The 19327-nt window shown below is 45.8% G+C and overlaps 1 long non-coding RNA gene across 1 annotated transcript in view; it reads right to left on the bottom strand.

Annotated features, from left to right (window-relative positions):
• LOC143974584 (uncharacterized) overlaps positions 1 to 19327 on the bottom strand; it is a 52495-nt gene that overhangs the window by 21350 nt on the left and 11818 nt on the right. The gene's annotated exons all lie outside the window — the stretch shown is intronic.

Below are 19327 nucleotides of genomic sequence, written 5' to 3'. Positions count from 1 at the left end.
AAAAGAGGCTCAAAACAGAATTCAACATTAAAGTTTTCAAGCTAGTAAACAGAACTGAAGTAAAGATGTCTTGACAGTTAGAAATGGAAATGATTTAAGTAATTTGGCAAATACCGAGCTTTGTCCATGTTAGCCAATTTAGTCACGTCGCTATGTAGAAATGTGTCTAAAACTCATTTTAAAGGACCCCTTCTGAATGAGGTTTTATGTCATACATTAGATATTAATGAATGCTGCTTTATGTATCATTTACCTTTATAGTGCATATCACTGCATTGTTTATGCATTGTGCTGTAACTTAAGTAACGATTTACTGATTTTGTTGGGAGCATTTAGTGATCACAGTCTTAGGGGTCAAGGCATAAAAAGTTTCACAGTGTAGATGTCTTAAGCATATGCACAGGCACCACAGATGATCCCTGTGTTGTTAGTAATATAATTGCTTACTATAATCAGCACCATCTAGTGGCCATAATGCGTTAATTTCCTGAAATACCTCAATAAATACAAAGTACCGTATCATAGCCACTAGATGGAGCAGACGATCATATAAAAAATAATATGTCACTTATTCATGGTGCATGTGTGAACTTATTATTTTTAGTACTGTGAATTTTTTTTACATAGACAGATCTCTTAATTTCTTAAAAGCATACAGGCCTAGGAATTTTGTATGTTAAGATATCCATTGACATGGCAGTCAGCAAATTCAATTAATAACAATGGCATAACGATGCAACTTCATATTGAGATACTATGTTTGTTTATTCACTGAGTGGAGGCTCCAATGGTAATACCCTTGACCTAGTGATTCTTTAAGTGCCCAGCTGTGGGTCTGGAGCGCGCCGGCGCACTCCCGACCCGGTCCTGTGCTGCAAGACCGTGGCCACGGGACCAATGGACCCGATCCCGCGATCGGGTCACAGAGCTGAAGAATGAGGAGAGGTCTGATCACAACTTCATCAGCTTCACAATGTCCTTGTCTTCAACCTCTTATCACTCCATGCAGAAAACCATTACAGGCAGTCCCCGGGTTACAAACAAGATAAGGTCTGTAGGTTTGTTCTTAAGTTGAATTTAATTGTAGGTCAGAACAGGTACACTTTTTATGTGTGGCCCCAGGCCAAAAAATTTTTAATTTTTTTCGATAGCATAGGGAATGGTAAACACCACTGTAATATTTGTTTTGCTGTATGTGCCCCTGTTCAGAAGATTTCACCTAACTTTCTGTCCCTGTGACAATTGGATTTTGAACATTTTGGGTTGTTGTGGAAACAAGGATTGGTGATAAAGCTTCAGTGGAGACAACTTATGAACGTGGCTCCCCCTTGTCTTGGCCAAGTGTGTACACTGGAAAGTCCGGAGGAAGAAAAAGATTGTGAGAGAGCAAAAGGCTCCACGTACACCTGGCAATTAGGCCCTGCCCACAAGTTTATCATGAATGATGTCTGTCACCCCTCTCTGCCAATCCCTCCACTGGCTTCTGATTGCCCAGTGAATTAAATTCAAAATACTAACAACAACTTACAAAGTCATCGACAGCTCTGCCCCGAGCTACATCACCAATCTCAACCAATATTACCCAAACCGTTCTCTCCGCTCCTCCCAAGACCTCCTGCTCTCAAGCTCTTTTGTTTCCTTCTTCCATGCTAATCTCCAGGACTTCTCAAAAACCTCTCTCATCCTCTGGAACTCTCTACCTCAATCGGTTTATCTCTTACTCTGGCTGACTTTAGGCGATCCTTCTAAACGTATCTCTTCAGGGAAGCCTAGCACGCTTCCAACTAACTGAACTTTTATCACTTCCATGAGCTCATCCCCCACAGTTATAACCTTCTGTACAACACGTACTGAGAGAGGTAGGAGAAGAACCAGAAAATAGCAAAAGAGAGAATCTCAGAGGCAATGGAAATTGGGTTTTTTGAGGAGGAGTGGATGATCAACTGTATCAAAGTCAGCAGAAAGTTCTAATAGTATGAGTACAGAGTAGTAGCTATTGATTTTAGTAGTTAGTAAGTTGTTAGTGACTCATCTAATTTTTTTTTTTAATATATAAATGGTGTTAAACATTGCTAAGCCATACATATTTAAATTTGTCGTAAACAAACTTTTTAAATACAGTATTTATCAGTTTTATTTCTTAGGCTCTTCCGGGTATCACCCTCGCCATTCATCATCCTGTATGTTGAAGCTTTTGTGGACGTCATTTCTGCCCTTAGTTCGTTTCCATGTGGAAATCCCGTGCATGTGCCGAAGCATCAGAACCAAACCTCTATCTTGGTTGCTGTTACTACCGCAACAGAGCGAACACAATGAGGACGGCAAATAACTAGCATCGCGAGACTTCCCTCTGTGCCATTATTATTGTCAGCTAAAGACCCGGCAAGCAGAGGAGACAGAAACTGCACACATTGTGTGCCATTAAAGGATATACACAGTGCGCAAGCATGGGACACGTCACAACTAGGGATGAGCCGAACACCCCCCGGTTCGGTTCGCACCAGAACTTGCGAACGACCCCCGCGTTCGTTACGAACGTTCGAACCCCATTGAAGTCTATGGGACTCGAACGTTCGAAATGGAAAGTGCTAATTTTAACGGCTAATATGCAAGATAGTGTCCTAAAAAGGGTTTGGGGACCTGCCTCCTGCCTCAGGGGACATGGGTCACTGCAAAAAAAAGTTTTAAAAACTGCCGTTTTGGCGGGAGCACTGATTTTAATGACGATTAAAGTGAAAAAAAAAGGTGAAATATTCCTTAAAATATGGTGCCTGGGGGGTGTCTGTAGTATGCCTGTGAAGTGCCATGTGTTTCCCGTGTTTAGAACAGTCCCTGCACCAAATGACATTAAACGGAAATAACACCATTTAAAACTGCTTGCGGTTTTAATGTTATATCTGGTTCCTGCAATATGGTTGAAAATCATTGAGAAAAATGGCATAGGTAGCCCTCCCTGCCCATTACCAGCCTATTTGGGTCTTGTACGCATATTAAGGGGAACCCCGTACCCATATTAAAAAAAGGAAATGCATGTGGCCCCCAGGCCCTATATACTCAGAACAGCAGTATACAGGCGGTGCAAACAAGATAGGGACTGTGTAGGTTTGTTGTGTTAAGTTGAATCTGTTTGTAATTTTCAACCGGTACATTTTTAAAGTGTAGCTCCAGTCAAAAAAACTATTTTTAAGCTTTTTGGAAAACATAGGGAAGGGTTATCACCCCTGTATAATTTGTTTTGTCGTCCATCTTTTTTCATCTCACTTGCTGCTGTCTCCTTGCGTTTGCAAGTAGATGTTTGTAAGTTGGATGTTTGAAAGTAGGGGCCTGCCCTATATTATAGCGGTATGTACTGGGTACAGAGCATGCAGACAGCACGCACTATCTCCTAACACTACTGACTGCAAGCTCTATTATTAACCACTTGACCACTGGGCACTTAAACACCCTTAATAACCAGACCAATTTTCAGCTTTCGGTGCCCTCACATTTTGAATGACAATTACTCAGTCATGCAACACTGGACCTATAGGAAATGTTTGTCCTTTTTTCACACAAATAGAGCTTTCTTTTGGTGGTATTTAATCACCTCTCAGTTTTTTATTTTTTGTGCTATAAAAGAAAAAAGACCGAAAATTCTGCGAAAAAATGAATTTTTCTTCGTTTCTGTTATAAAATTTAGCAGATTAGTAATTTTTTCTTCATAAATTTTGGCCAAAATTCATACTACTACATATCTTTGGTAAAAATAAGTACAAATTGGTGGATATTATTTGGTCTTTGTGAAAGTTATAGAGTCCACAAGCTATGGTGCCAATATCTGAAAATTGATCACACCTGAAGTACTGACGGCCTATTTCCTTTTTTTTTTTTTTTCCACAAAATTGTCATATTATCAGGTTATTTCACACACACAGCATATGCATGCCAAAAGACCCTGGAGAATACAATGGTGGTCGTTGCAAATTTTTATCTCACACGGTATTTGCACAGCAATTTTTCAAACGCGTTTTTTTGGGGGAAAAAACAGGTTTTGTGCTTAAAAAACAAACAAAAAAAACAGTAAAGTTAGCCCAATGTTTGCATAAAGTGAAAGATGAAGTTATGCTGAGTAAATAGATATCAAACATGTCACTCTTCAAAATTGCACATGCCCGTGGAATGGCGCCAAACGTCGCTACTTAAAAAATCCCCATAGGCGACGCTTACATTTTTTTTTACTGGTTACATGTTTTGAGTTGCAGAGGAGGTCTAGGACTAGAATTATTGCTCTCGCTCTAACGTTCTCGGCGATACCTCACATGTGTGGTTTGAACACTGTTTTCATATGTGGGCGGGGCTTACGCATGCGTTCGCTTCTGCATGCGAGCACATGGGGACATGGGCGCTTTAAAAAAAATTTTTTTTTTATTGTTCATTTTACTTTATTTATTTTAGTTTGACATTTTTTTCCCCAAAAATATATTTTTGATCACTTTTATTCCTATTACAAGGAATGTAAACATCCCTTGTAATAGGAATATGGGGTGACAGGTCCTCTTTACAGTGAAATCTGGGGGTCAATATGACCCCACATCTCACCTCTAGGCTGGGAAGCCTGAAATAAAAAAATAAAATAAAAAAAAATAAGATTCTGGCTTTGATCGTACTGGCGAGTTGGTAGAAGCACCGGAGGGGGGTGAGGGGTGGGGGGGCGTCTATGGCTGGGTATTGCAGGGTATCACAGAGTATGGCTGGGTATCTCCGAGTATGGCTGGGTATGGCAATTTATGGCAGGGTACTGCAGAGTAATGGCAGGGTATTGCAGAGTATTGGGGGGTACTGCAGAGTAATGGCAGGGTACTGCAGAGTATTGGGGGTACTGCAGAGTAATGGCGGGTACTGCAGAGTAATGGCAGGGTACTACAGAGTAATGGCGGGGTACTGCAGAGTAATGGCGGGGTACTGCAGAGTAATGGCGGGGTATTGCAGAGTAATGGCGGGGTACTGCAGAGTAATGGGGGGGTACTGCAGAGTAATGGCGGGTACTGCAGAGTAATGGCAGGGTACTGCAGAGTAATGGCAGGGTACTGCACTGCAGAGTAATGGCGGGGTACTGCAGAGTAATGGCGGGGTACTGCAGAGTAATGGCGGGGTACTGCAGAGTAATGGCAGGGTACTGCAGAGTATGCACTGGTATTGCAGAGTATTGGCAGGGAATTGAGGGGTTAAATTCGGTGAGCAGCGATGTGGGCACTGCAGATGCAGCCCACATCGCTGCTGACACCGATCTCTTTCCCCTCCGCTGTACCGATCGGTACAGAGAGGGGAGGGAGGAACCGGCGTCATAACATGACGCCGGTTTGTTTACAAGTGATCACTCCGTCATTTGACGGAGCGATCACGTGGTAAACGGCCGCGGCGAGCGGCCGTTTACCGTGATCCTTGATGCGCCCGGTCCTGTGGACCCGGCGGTCACGGATGCTCTCGAGTGTGCGCCCCAGGGGGCGCGCGAGAGCAGAATTCTGGGAGGCCGTTAATTAACGGCCTCTCAGAGTTAAACAACCGCCCTGAAGCCGTTAATCGGCAATGGGCAATTGTTAAGTGGTTAAAGCTAGATCACTAGCTATATAGGTGAGGTGAATATAGTGGTGTATACTGCGGTCAGGGCACAGACAACAACCACTACACAGCAGCAAGATAGGAAATCAGCCAAAAACGATCGGTGTGTACTGTGTTGAAGGTACACAGAACACCCACTGCTTCAGATGCTAACACACTACACGAGGCCGCCTCAAAGGCGGCCTTATATATTGTGGGGCGTGCACTACACAGCCTGAGCTATGATTGGCCACAGGCAGGATGCCTGTGGCCAATCATGGCTCTCCTCGCTGCTGGCGCTACGATTGGCCAAGCATGCGTGGTCACAGTGCATGCTTGGCCAATCATGAGCCAGCAATGCACTGCGCCACCGCAGTGCATTGTGGTCCGCGCGCGCCACTCGAATTTTGACACGAACGGCCCAAACATTCGGAATTCGACAAACGCCCGAACAGCCAATGTTCGAGTCGAACGTACGTTCGACTCGAACACGAAGCTCATCCCTAGTCACAACACATAGAAGTAGGGATGAGCCGAACACCCCCCGGTTCGGTTCGCACCAGAACTTGCGAACGACCCCCGCGTTCGGTACGAACGTTAGAACCCCATTGAAGTCTATGGGACTCGAACGTTCGAATTGGAAAGTGCTAATTTTAACGGCTAATATGCAAGATAGTGTCCTAAAAAGGGTTTGGCGACCTGCCTCCTGCCTCAGGGGACATGGGTCACTGCAAAAAAAAGTTTTAAAAACTACCGTTTTGGCGGGAGCACTGATTTTAATGACGATTAAAGTGAAAAAAAAAGTGAAATATTCCTTTAAATATGGTGCCTGCGGGGTGTCTGTAGTATGCCTGTGAAGTGCCACGTGTTTCCCGTGTTTAGAACAGTCCCTGCACAAAATGACATTAAACGGAAATAACACCATTTAAAACTGCTTGCGGTTTTAATGTTATATCTGGTTCCTGCAATATGGTTGAAAATCATTGAGAAACATGGCATGGGTAGCCCTCCCTGCCCATTACCAGCCTATTTGGGTCTTGTACGCATATTAAGGGGAACCCCGTACCCATATTAAAAAAAGGAAATGCGTGTGGCCCCCAGGCCCTATATACTCAGAACAGCAGTATACAGGCGGTGCAAACAAGACAGGGACTGTGTAGGTTTGTTGTGTTAAGTTGAATCTGTTTGTCATTTTCAACTGGTACATTTTTAAAGTGTAGCTCCAGTCAAAAAAACTATCTTTAAGCTTTTTGGAAAACATAGGGAAGGGTTATCACCCCTGTATAATTTGTTTTGTCGTCCATCTTTTTTCATCTCACTTGCTGCTGTCTCCTTGCGTTTGCAAGTAGGAGATGTTTGTAAGTTGGATGTTTGAAAGTAGGGGCCTGCCCTATATTATAGCGGTATGTACTGGGTACAGAGCACGCAGACAGCACGCACTATCTCCTAACACTACTGACTGCAAGCTCTATTATTAACCACTTGTTAGCCCAATGTTTGCATAAAGTGAAAGATGAAGTTATGCTGAGTAAATAGATATCAAACATGTCACTCTTCAAAATTGCACATGCCCGTGGAATGGCGCCAAACGACGCTACTTAAAAAATCCCCATAGGCAACGCTTTAAATATTTTTTTACTGGTTACATGTTTTGAGTTGCAGAGGAGGTCTAGGACTAGAATTATTGCTCTCGCTCTAACATTCTCGGCGATACCTCACATGTGTGGCACATGCGAGCACATGGGGACATGGGCGCTTTAATTTTTATTTTATTTTTTTATTGTTCATTTTACTTTATTTATTTTAGTTTGACATTTTTTTTCCCAAAAATATATTTTTGATCACTTTTATTCCTATTACAAGAAATGTAAACATCCCTTGTAATAGGAATATGGGGTGACAGGTCCTCTTTACAGTGAAATCTGGGGGGTCAATATGACCCCACATCTCACCTCTAGGCTGGGAAGCCTGAAATAAAAAATAAAAAAAAGATTCTGGCTTTGATCGTACTGGCGAGTTGGTAGAAGCACCGGAGGGCGGTGAGGGGTGGGGGGCGTCTATGGCTGGGTATTTCAGGGTATCACCGAGTATGGCTGGGTATCTCTGAGTATGGCTGGGTATGGCAATTTATGGCAGGGTATTACAGAGTATTGGCGGGGTATTGCCGGGGTACTACAGAGTAATAGCAGGGTACTGCAGAGTAATGGCGGGTACTGCAGAGTAATGGCGGGTACTGCAGAGTATTGGGGGGTACTGCAGAGTAATGGGGGTTACTGCAGAGTAATGGGGGGTACTGCAGAGTAATGGCAGGGTACTGCACTGCAGAGTAATGGCGGGGTACTGCACTGCAGAGTAATGGCGGGGTACTGCAGAGTAATGGCGGGGTACTGCAGAGTAATGGCGGGGTACTGCACTGCAGAGTAATGGCGGGGTACTGCAGAGTAATGGCGGGGTACTGCACTGCAGAGTAATGGCGGGGTACTGCAGAGTAATGGCGGGGTACTGCAGAGTAATGGCGGGGTACTGCAGAGTAATGGCAGGGTACTGCACTGCAGAGTAATGGCAGGGTACTGCACTGCAGAGTAATGGCGGGGTACTGCACTGCAGAGTAATGGCGGGGTACTGCACTGCAGAGTAATGGCGGGGTACTGCAGAGTAATGGCGGGGTACTGCAGAGTAATGGCGGGGTACTGCAGAGTAATGGCAGGGTACTGCAGAGTATGCACTGGTATTGCAGAGTATTGGCAGGGAATTGAGGGGTTAAATTCGGTGAGCAGCGATGTGGGCACTGCAGATGCAGCCCACATCGCTGCTGACACCGATCTCTTTCCCCTCCGCTGTACCGATCGGTACAGAGAGGGGAGGGAGGAACCGGCGTCATAACATGACGCCGGTTTGTTTACAAGTGATCACTCCGTCATTTGACGGAGCGATCACGTGGTAAACGGCCGCGGCGAGCGGCCGTTTACCGTGATCCTTGATGCGCCCGGTCCTGTGGACCCGGCGGTCACGGATGCTCTCGAGTGTGCGCCCCAGGGGGCGCGCGAGAGCAGAATTCTGGGAGGCCGTTAATTAACGGCCTCTCAGAGTTAAACAACCGCCCTGAAGCCGTTAATCGGCAATGGGCAATTGTTAAGTGGTTAAAGCTAGATCACTAGCTATATAGGTGAGGTGAATATAGTGGTGTATACTGCGGTCAGGGCACAGACAACAACCACTACACAGCAGCAAGATAGGAAATCAGCCAAAAACGATCGGTGTGTACTGTGTTGAAGGTACACAGAACACCCACTGCTTCAGATGCTAACACACTACACGAGGCCGCCTCAAAGGCGGCCTTATATATTGTGGGGCGTGCACTACACAGCCTGAGCTATGATTGGCCACAGGCAGGATGCCTGTGGCCAATCATGGCTCTCCTCGCTGCTGGCGCTACGATTGGCCAAGCATGCGTGGTCACAGTGCATGCTTGGCCAATCATGAGCCAGCAATGCACTGCGCCACCGCAGTGCATTGTGGTCCGCGCGCGCCACTCGAATTTTGACGCGAACGGCCCAAACATTCGGAATTCTACAAACGCCCGAACAGCCAATGTTCGAGTCGAACGTACGTTCGACTCGAACACGAAGCTCATCCCTAGTCACAACACATAGAAGTAGGGATGAGCCGAACACCCCCCGGTTCGGTTCGCACCAGAACTTGCGAACGACCCCCGCGTTCGGTACGAACGTTAGAACCCCATTGAAGTCTATGGGACTCGAACGTTCGAATTGGAAAGTGCTAATTTTAACGGCTAATATGCAAGATAGTGTCCTAAAAAGGGTTTGGCGACCTGCCTCCTGCCTCAGGGGACATGGGTCACTGCAAAAAAAAGTTTTAAAAACTACCGTTTTGGCGGGAGCACTGATTTTAATGACGATTAAAGTGAAAAAAAAAGTGAAATATTCCTTTAAATATGGTGCCTGCGGGGTGTCTGTAGTATGCCTGTGAAGTGCCACGTGTTTCCCGTGTTTAGAACAGTCCCTGCACAAAATGACATTAAACGGAAATAACACCATTTAAAACTGCTTGCGGTTTTAATGTTATATCTGGTTCCTGCAATATGGTTGAAAATCATTGAGAAACATGGCATGGGTAGCCCTCCCTGCCCATTACCAGCCTATTTGGGTCTTGTACGCATATTAAGGGGAACCCCGTACCCATATTAAAAAAAGGAAATGCGTGTGGCCCCCAGGCCCTATATACTCAGAACAGCAGTATACAGGCGGTGCAAACAAGACAGGGACTGTGTAGGTTTGTTGTGTTAAGTTGAATCTGTTTGTCATTTTCAACTGGTACATTTTTAAAGTGTAGCTCCAGTCAAAAAAACTATCTTTAAGCTTTTTGGAAAACATAGGGAAGGGTTATCACCCCTGTATAATTTGTTTTGTCGTCCATCTTTTTTCATCTCACTTGCTGCTGTCTCCTTGCGTTTGCAAGTAGGAGATGTTTGTAAGTTGGATGTTTGAAAGTAGGGGCCTGCCCTATATTATAGCGGTATGTACTGGGTACAGAGCACGCAGACAGCACGCACTATCTCCTAACACTACTGACTGCAAGCTCTATTATTAACCACTTGTTAGCCCAATGTTTGCATAAAGTGAAAGATGAAGTTATGCTGAGTAAATAGATATCAAACATGTCACTCTTCAAAATTGCACATGCCCGTGGAATGGCGCCAAACGACGCTACTTAAAAAATCCCCATAGGCAACGCTTTAAATATTTTTTTACTGGTTACATGTTTTGAGTTGCAGAGGAGGTCTAGGACTAGAATTATTGCTCTCGCTCTAACATTCTCGGCGATACCTCACATGTGTGGCACATGCGAGCACATGGGGACATGGGCGCTTTAATTTTTATTTTATTTTTTTATTGTTCATTTTACTTTATTTATTTTAGTTTGACATTTTTTTTCCCAAAAATATATTTTTGATCACTTTTATTCCTATTACAAGAAATGTAAACATCCCTTGTAATAGGAATATGGGGTGACAGGTCCTCTTTACAGTGAAATCTGGGGGGTCAATATGACCCCACATCTCACCTCTAGGCTGGGAAGCCTGAAATAAAAAATAAAAAAAAGATTCTGGCTTTGATCGTACTGGCGAGTTGGTAGAAGCACCGGAGGGCGGTGAGGGGTGGGGGGCGTCTATGGCTGGGTATTTCAGGGTATCACCGAGTATGGCTGGGTATCTCTGAGTATGGCTGGGTATGGCAATTTATGGCAGGGTATTACAGAGTATTGGCGGGGTATTGCCGGGGTACTACAGAGTAATAGCAGGGTACTGCAGAGTAATGGCGGGTACTGCAGAGTAATGGCGGGTACTGCAGAGTATTGGGGGGTACTGCAGAGTAATGGGGGTTACTGCAGAGTAATGGGGGGTACTGCAGAGTAATGGCAGGGTACTGCACTGCAGAGTAATGGCGGGGTACTGCACTGCAGAGTAATGGCGGGGTACTGCAGAGTAATGGCGGGGTACTGCAGAGTAATGGCGGGGTACTGCACTGCAGAGTAATGGCGGGGTACTGCAGAGTAATGGCGGGGTACTGCACTGCAGAGTAATGGCGGGGTACTGCAGAGTAATGGCGGGGTACTGCAGAGTAATGGCGGGGTACTGCAGAGTAATGGCGGGGTACTGCAGAGTAATGGCAGGGTACTGCACTGCAGAGTAATGGCAGGGTACTGCACTGCAGAGTAATGGCGGGGTACTGCACTGCAGAGTAATGGCGGGGTACTGCACTGCAGAGTAATGGCGGGGTACTGCAGAGTAATGGCGGGGTACTGCAGAGTAATGGCAGGGTACTGCAGAGTATGCACTGGTATTGCAGAGTATTGGCAGGGAATTGAGGGGTTAAATTCGGTGAGCAGCGATGTGGGCACTGCAGATGCAGCCCACATCGCTGCTGACACCGATCTCTTTCCCCTCCGCTGTACCGATCGGTACAGAAAGGGGAGGGAGGAACAGGCGTCATAACATGACGCCGGTTTGTTTCCAAGTGATCACTCCGTCATTTGACGGAGCAATCACGTGGTAAACGGCCGCTATGAGCGGCCGTTTACCGTGATGCGCCGGGTCCTATGGACCCGGCGGTCACGGATGCTCTCGAGTGCGCACACCTCGGGGCACGCGAGAGCAGAATTCTGGGAGGCCGTTAATTAACGGCCTCTCTGAGTTAAACAACCGCCCTGAAGCCGTTAATCGGCAATGGGCAGTTGTTAAGTGGTTAAAGCTAGATCACTAGCTATATAGGTGAGGTGAATATAGTGGTGTATACTGCAGTCAGGGCACAGACAACAACCACTACACAGCAGCAAGATAGGAAATCAGCCAAAAACGATTGATGTGTACTGTGTTGAAGGTACACAGAACACCCACTGCTTCAGATGCAAAGTAACACACTACAGGAGGCCGCCTTAAAGGCGGCCTTATATAGTGTGGGGCGTGCACTACACAGCCTGAGCTATGATTGGCCACAGGCAGGATGCCTGTGGCCAATCATGGCTCTCCTCGCTGCCGGCGCTGCGATTGGCCAAGCATGCGGGGTCACAGTGCATGCTTGGCCAATCATCGGGCAGCAATGCACTGCGCCAACGCAGTGCATTGTGGTCCGCGCGCGCGTCACTCGAATTTTGACGCGAACGGCCAAAACGTTCGGAATTCGCCGAACGGACGAACAGCCAATGTTCGAGTCGAACGTACGTTCGACTCGAACACGAAGCTCATCCCTACATAGAAGTTTGATTCATAGTTTGAAACTAAAACTGTGAGCGCATTTTCACAGGCAGCGATTAGCTGCCTGTGCTATATAGATTAAGATGAGCTAATGTAGTAGAGGAGGGTTTACAACCACTTTAAGAAGGAAGCTTCTGTGGCATGCTGCAGGTGAAAGCCAGGCTGGAAAAGAGGTTGGGAGTTGCTATCAGTGAGGTGGTAGAATAGACAGCTGTAATAGTAACATGATTTATGTGCACTCCCTAAACAGAAGTTCGGGGAAGTGCCACCAGACTAGTGCCAAAACTAAAAAAGTAAAAATAAGGAGTTTTAGGAGACTTTTTACTCCATGATTAAAGGCCAGTTGCATATCAGTGGTCCCCAACCTTTTTGGTAATGGGAATCGGTTTCCTGGAAGGGGTTGTTGAGTGCTCCGTGCAGTAGTGTATTTAGGTTTTGTACTGCCCTAGGCTTGACTAAACTCATGCATCCTCTAATTTAATTATGACCCACCCCTTCCTGTCAAGGCCACACCCCTTACTGTTTAAGACCCGCCCTGACATTTTTGAGTGGGGACACTAGCTCTGAAGGCCTGGGTGGGGGAAATGGATTCCCTTAATTTGCATAGATTTCCTCTCACTTCCTGTTTGGCTATGGGGCAGGAAGTGAAGGGAAATCTCTGCAATGGGACAGGGATGGTAAAAAAATAAACTGACAGGGGCTATCACCCTCCCTTATTCTATCAAAAATAAAAATAAAATAAAAATTGTGTCAACTATAGTTCTACTTTAACCGCATGCCGACCAGCCGCCACAGTTTCACTGTGGCAGTATGGCTCAGCTGCACAAATCCCCCTTATGTTATGTCGCTCCCCGAGCCGATGCAAGTGCCCAGGGGTCTCGATCGCCGCCAGGCTCCCGTGATCGCTCGGGGCACACAGAGAACCGGCAGCTGTGTGTGTAAACAGTTTCCGGTTCTCTGAGCAGGCAACTGTCAGATCGTTTGTCCATACAGAGTATGGACAACGATCTGTTAGTTTCCCTGCACAGTCCCAGTTAGAACACAAAATAGGGTGCACGTTAACCCTTCCCCTGCCCTCTAGTGTTAACCCCTTCACTGCCAGTGACATTTTTACAGTAATCAATGCAATTTTAATTGCACTGATTGCTGTATTAATGCCAATGGTCCCAAAAATGTGTCTAAATTGTCCAACGTGTCTGCCATAATGTCGCAGTCACGATAAAAGTCACTGATCGTCGCCATTACTAATAAAAAATAAATAATAAAAATGCCATAAAACTATCCCCTATTTTGTAGGCACTTTAACTTTTGTGCAAACCAATCAATAAACGCTTATTGCGTTTTTTTTTTTGAAGAATACGTATCGCCCTAAACTGAGGGAAAATTTTTTTTTTATATATTTTTGGGGGATATTTATTATAGCAAAAAGTTAAAAATAATGTGTTTTTTTTCAAAATTGAAATTTTTTTCAAAAAAAGACGTCAATTTTGTTTGAGATCCACGTTGCACGGCCACGCAATTGTCAGTTAAAGTGACACAGTGCCAAATCGCAAAAAGTGCTCTGGTCTTTAGCCTGCAAAATGGTCCGGGGCTTAAGTGGTTAAGCACAAATGCCAATGGTGCAGCAGAAAACATGGCACAGTGAGGAAGGTTTGTGGTCCAGGATGAGGACAGTCAAAATTATAAGCGCTCCCCCCCCCCCACACACACACACACACACACACAGTTGGGGAAGGCCGGCTGCCCACATACCGGAAGCAGTATGGCCGCTTTATGTGGGCTCTAGACTAATTTGCCTCTCAGCCCAGTCCACCCCATAAGACTAAGCCCTTGTACACACGGTCAGATATTCCGATGGAGAATGTCCAATCGGACCGTGTTGTCGGATAATCCGACAGTGTGTGGGCTTGGCTATAAAATTTTCCGACAACATGATCCGATGCGCGTCAGTTCCGATCGTGTGTAGCCTAGTCTGACTGACAAGGTGCCACGCATGCTCAGGATAAATTCTGAGACGGAAGCGCTCAGTCAGGTAAAACTACCGCTCGTAATCGATATAGCACATTCATCACGCTGCAATGTTAAAAATTCTTTAATGCAGCGCATTCTCTTTTTCTTTACAATGCTACAAGAATGAAGTTGTTTTGCTGCTCATATTCACACACACTTCTCCCAAACTTATTTCTTTATTCTTTTTCCTCATTTCATGAATACAATATTTTAATTTGTCACATCTCCCCAATAATTTAATTTTTTTTGGTTTTAAACTTGGTGGTTGTTTTTTTTAAATCAACATCTCCTTTTTTTTCCAATTTTTTTGGTGTGATTTGTGTGTCAACTTACCACAAACACCATTATTATCTTTTTATTTTATTTATTTATTTTTTTAATCTAGAGGAGGTTGTTTGGTGTTGGTACCCCTTGTTATTAATTTGACTTTGTATTTTTGAAATGTACCTGCCTACTCACAAATAAATTGGCCTTTTTGAAGTAAAACACATACGCAAGTATTTCTTGAACCAAAAAAAAACCTTTATTTAGGTGTCAGTAACAAAATAAAAGAGGGAGGCAGCGTTGGAGAAACTGGGGAGATTAGCGAAGCCTTTGGCCCCCAGGGCACACATCAACCAATTAAACGCAAAAATTGGTGGGCAGAGGAGTACATATCTGAGGGAGAGCAGTCTGGTCCTGAAGTCCAAGAAACCCGGAACAGCAGCAGATGACATCTATGTCCCCAGGCTGTGGTCCTACAAAAGGCTGCATCTTTTGTCAGACCAGACTGAACCCAGGTCATCACTATTTGGTCTTCCTTCCACGCTTCCTTCCAGGCTGTGGCTGTGGTGCTGGAGGTGTGGCAGAAGGAGGAGGAGAAGGAGGAGCATGGTCCAAATCACACAAGTGTGTTGCTTGTGTGATTTGGCCCAACAACCCCTTGTTGAGGGTGTGGATGATGAGCTTCTCACACCTGAGTTGTTGCCCCTCCTCCATTTGCTGGAGTTTGCAGGCAGCCAAGGCAGCAAAGGCCTCTTGATATGTGGGGATGGCTTTGAGGGCCGCTGAAGCCTCCCGATGAGCTTCAGAACCGACTCCTCCACATTCCCTCCCTTTCTGGCCCTTTTGTGTGGAAGGCGGAGGGGTGGGACTTGGGATTCAGTCAGGCTCCTATGCCTGCCCACCTCTTGGCTGCCGCTTACCCCTGCCTCCTCCTGGCTGCCACTTTCCATGGCCACCTCCTGCCTGCTGATATAAGGGGACAGTAAAGCCAGCAGACTGTGAAAAACGGGGTCCGTCATCCAGAGATAATTCCTGAAATCATCAGGATTATTCTCCCAGATCTCACAAAGCAAAGGCATGTGCGAGAACTGGTCACGCTGGAGCAACCAATTACACTCGCCCTGTTCATGGACCGGGCTTGTGTCAAAGCTAAATGCCCAACACCAAGCTCCAACACAGCACAAACTCTACGACGAGTACATACACGAAACATGGCTTGAAAATGGTCGGCTGGTCAGAACGGACAACAAAAGGCACCGATAAACAGCAAGACCTGAAAGAACAAACTGAAAACCAGAAACGAGCAGACAATAAGCACTGAAAATCAAAGCGTACTATATACCAAGATATAGTCCACAATGACCAACAAATGCTAACTGACTACACGCACTGATATAAGCAGATACGCACCGACAAGCACAAACTGAAGAGCAGTAATAATCTGAAGCACAAATCTGAAAAGCGTGAATTGTCTCTAACCAAACTTCTACTAACACGTGATAAACACAAGATCAGCAGTAGGAGCCCAAAGGGTGCCGGACGTGGTGCTGAACTTCCCTTTTCTAGTCCCGTCTTACGCGGCTTACGTCACTGTATTCTTGGCAACCGGAAATTCCGATAACTTAGTCCAACCGTGTGTATGCAACACCACTTCTGGACCACTTCCAGACCAAATCCATCGGAATTTATCCGACGGATTTGGTTGTCGGAATGTCCGACCGTGTGTACAAGGGCTTACAGTGTAGCGTAAGCTGGCAGGGACTCTTTCCATGCTGCCCCCCTGCAAAGTGCTGACCTAGGCCTGGGCGTGCCCGATTTTTCAGTGCTTCAATCATCATGACACCATGGTTGACTGGATGATTGAAACTAATTATTTTTATTATTACATTGTAATATAAAATGAAATAGTTCAACACACCATAATGCAGAACAGAGAACATTTTGGGGCATTTGAGCCCTGCGGAATGCCCCATAATCACAGTGCATTGTTGTATAATGACTGGCCAATGCATGCACCTGACCTGCATGCTTTGGCCAATCCCAGCACGCTCTGCTGAGAGAGCCATAATTGGTCAAAGGCAGGGTGCCTTTGACCAATCAGTGCATTCTGTGGTGTACAGTATAATACACTTCAAGCGGTGTATCAATATATATTATATATATATTTTCCTGCAGCCTGCCAGATTTCATGCTTGGACAAGGGCCTGGTATGGATTTTGGGGGCCACTACACTTTTTTTAAATTTTAATGCAGGGTTCCCCTTAAAATCCATACCAGACCTGAAGGGTCTAGTATGGATTTTGAGGGGGGCCCCATGCCATTTTTTTTTTATTTGGGACAGTGTTCCCCTTTATTTCCATACCAGACCTGAAGGGCCTGGTATGGATTTTGGGGGGATCCCCAAGCATTTTTTATAAAAACTTTTGGTTCGGGGTTTCCCTTAATAATCATACCAGACCCAAAGGGCCTGGTAATGGACTGGGGGGGTCCATGCCATTTTCTTCAATGAGTTTTATCTATATTGCCGAGACCCGACAATTTATTACAGCCGCAATCAGTTTTAAATGACATTTTTCCTTTAGAGAACAGAAAATTGTATACTCACCTTTCCGTATATTTCCTGTCCTGTCACATCTTCATGGCAGCATACACTTTGGGTTGCGACTCCACCCCCCATAACCTGATAGAACTGAATAGCTATACATTTTAGAGAGGGACCCTCCCGCAGTATTCGTGTGGGCATCTGTATGCTGCCATGAAGATGCGACAGGAAAGGAAAATTGCGGAAAGGTGAGTATACAATTTTCCATTTTCCTGTCTCATCATGGTAGCATACACTTTGGGGAATAACTCGCAAACCATGAGGGTATGAGCAAAATACATTTATTTAACAAGGATTAGATGTGTTGGCTCAAATGATTAATCTCACGAAATCCACAGTCGTCAGCTGTGTGGAATCCAGCTTGTAATGTGTCATAAATGTGTTCCTAGACAACCAGGTAACTGCTTTGCATATAGTTTCCGAGGATACCTTGCAGCAAGCTGCCCAAGAAATCGCCACTGCCCTGGTGAAGTGAGCCCTCAAGCCCTCAGGTAATTGCATCTGTTGCAAACAAATAGGTTTTCTTGATGACCTTCACAAGCCACGATGCAATGGTGCGAGAGGATGCCGCTTTCCCCTTTTAAAGCCATTTGAAATGACTTAAAGATTATCAGTTTTCCTGAGTGGGCGCATTGCCATGAGGTATGCTGAGATGTTGCCTCTCACATCCACGGATGTGGGTCACCTTGTTCTGTGAGATGAGCTGGGAAGCTTATCTCTTGGTTAATGTATAAAGAAAACTCTGAAAAAATGGTTCAACTCCTACAAAAGGTGAGTTAATCCATCAAGAAAGAGTTAAAAACAGCGCGTATTATTTCTAAATACAGACAGTAACAATAATAAGCATTCACATAGTTTAAAAATCTCCTCAAAATATTCAAACCAAAAAAATGCTAAATGATTTCCAAGCTCAATGTTTTATATTGTGTCCATTTAAACCAATGTCCAGCTGAAAATTAGTGCTTGGTAACGGAGATATCGATCTCACAATTATTCAACATAGTTCATTGGAAATTATATATACCGTATATACTCGAGTATAGGCCGACCCGAATATAAGCCGAGGCCCCCAATTTACCCCCAAAAAACTGGAAAAAATTATTGACTCGTGTATAAGCCGAGGGTGAGACATGCCTGTCCATCCCTGTGTGTCCGTCCATCCCTGTGGGTCCATCCATCCCTGTGTGTGTGTCCATGCATCCGTGTGTGTGTGTGTGTGTGTCCATGCATCCGTGTGTGTGTGTGTGTGTGTGTGTGTGTGTGTGTCCATGCATCTGTGTGTGTGTGTGTGTGTGTGTGTGTGTGTGTGTCCGTGCAGCCTACCTGTGTCCAGCCTGCCTGTGTCCGTCCAGCCTGTGTCCGTCCAGCCTGCGTCCCGTCCAGCCTGCGTCCCGTCCAGCCTGCGTCCCGTCCCGGCCCGTCCCGTCCCGTCCCGGCCCGGCCCGTCCCGTCCCGAGCCGAGCCTCCGTCCTTCAGCTCTTCGTCGGCGGCCATTCTAGGATTCAAAAGCCGCGCCTCCGTCGGTGATAGGCGGAACACTCAATTTCCCACTGACTGCTGTTCCGCCTATCGGATGTCCGTGATAGGCGGAACACTCAATTTCCCAGCAGCCTGTGTTCCGCCTATCACGGGCATCGTCTCATCCTCGTCCGTAGTACGAGGATGAGACGATGCCCGTGATAGGCGGAACACAGGCTGCTGGGAAATTCAGTGTTCCGCCTATCACAGGCGAAGGCGGAGGCGGAGGCGCGGCGTTTGAATGTTAGAATGGCCGCTGTCTGTCTGCTCGATACGCTGATCGAGCAGGCAGACAGCGATGACTCGAGTATAAGCCGAGGGGGGCACTTTCAGCCTCAAAAAAGAGGCTGAAAATCTCGGCTTATACTCGAGTATATACGGTAGTCTTATATTGCACTATTGCCCGACATGCACCTCCACACGTGCATACATGTAAAACACTGCCCGAGATTGTTGCCAGTGAAGAGATAGTCCCCCTTAGGTATTACTCTTACCAGACGTTGGCTGGTTTCTCGCAGTTAATAAAGAAATCCTCATAGGCGAAAGATGCAGGCGTCTTCCTTTCTTCCTTCATATACTCC

Source organism: Lithobates pipiens, unplaced genomic scaffold (assembly GCF_037356315.1).
Source record: "Lithobates pipiens isolate NorthernLeopardFrog02 unplaced genomic scaffold, aLitPip1_a1.2 Scaffold_13, whole genome shotgun sequence".
Classification (NCBI taxonomy): Eukaryota; Metazoa; Chordata; class Amphibia; order Anura; family Ranidae; genus Lithobates; species Lithobates pipiens.
Note: the sequence above shows the minus strand (reverse complement) of the source record. Positions and strands in the feature narration are given on the sequence as shown.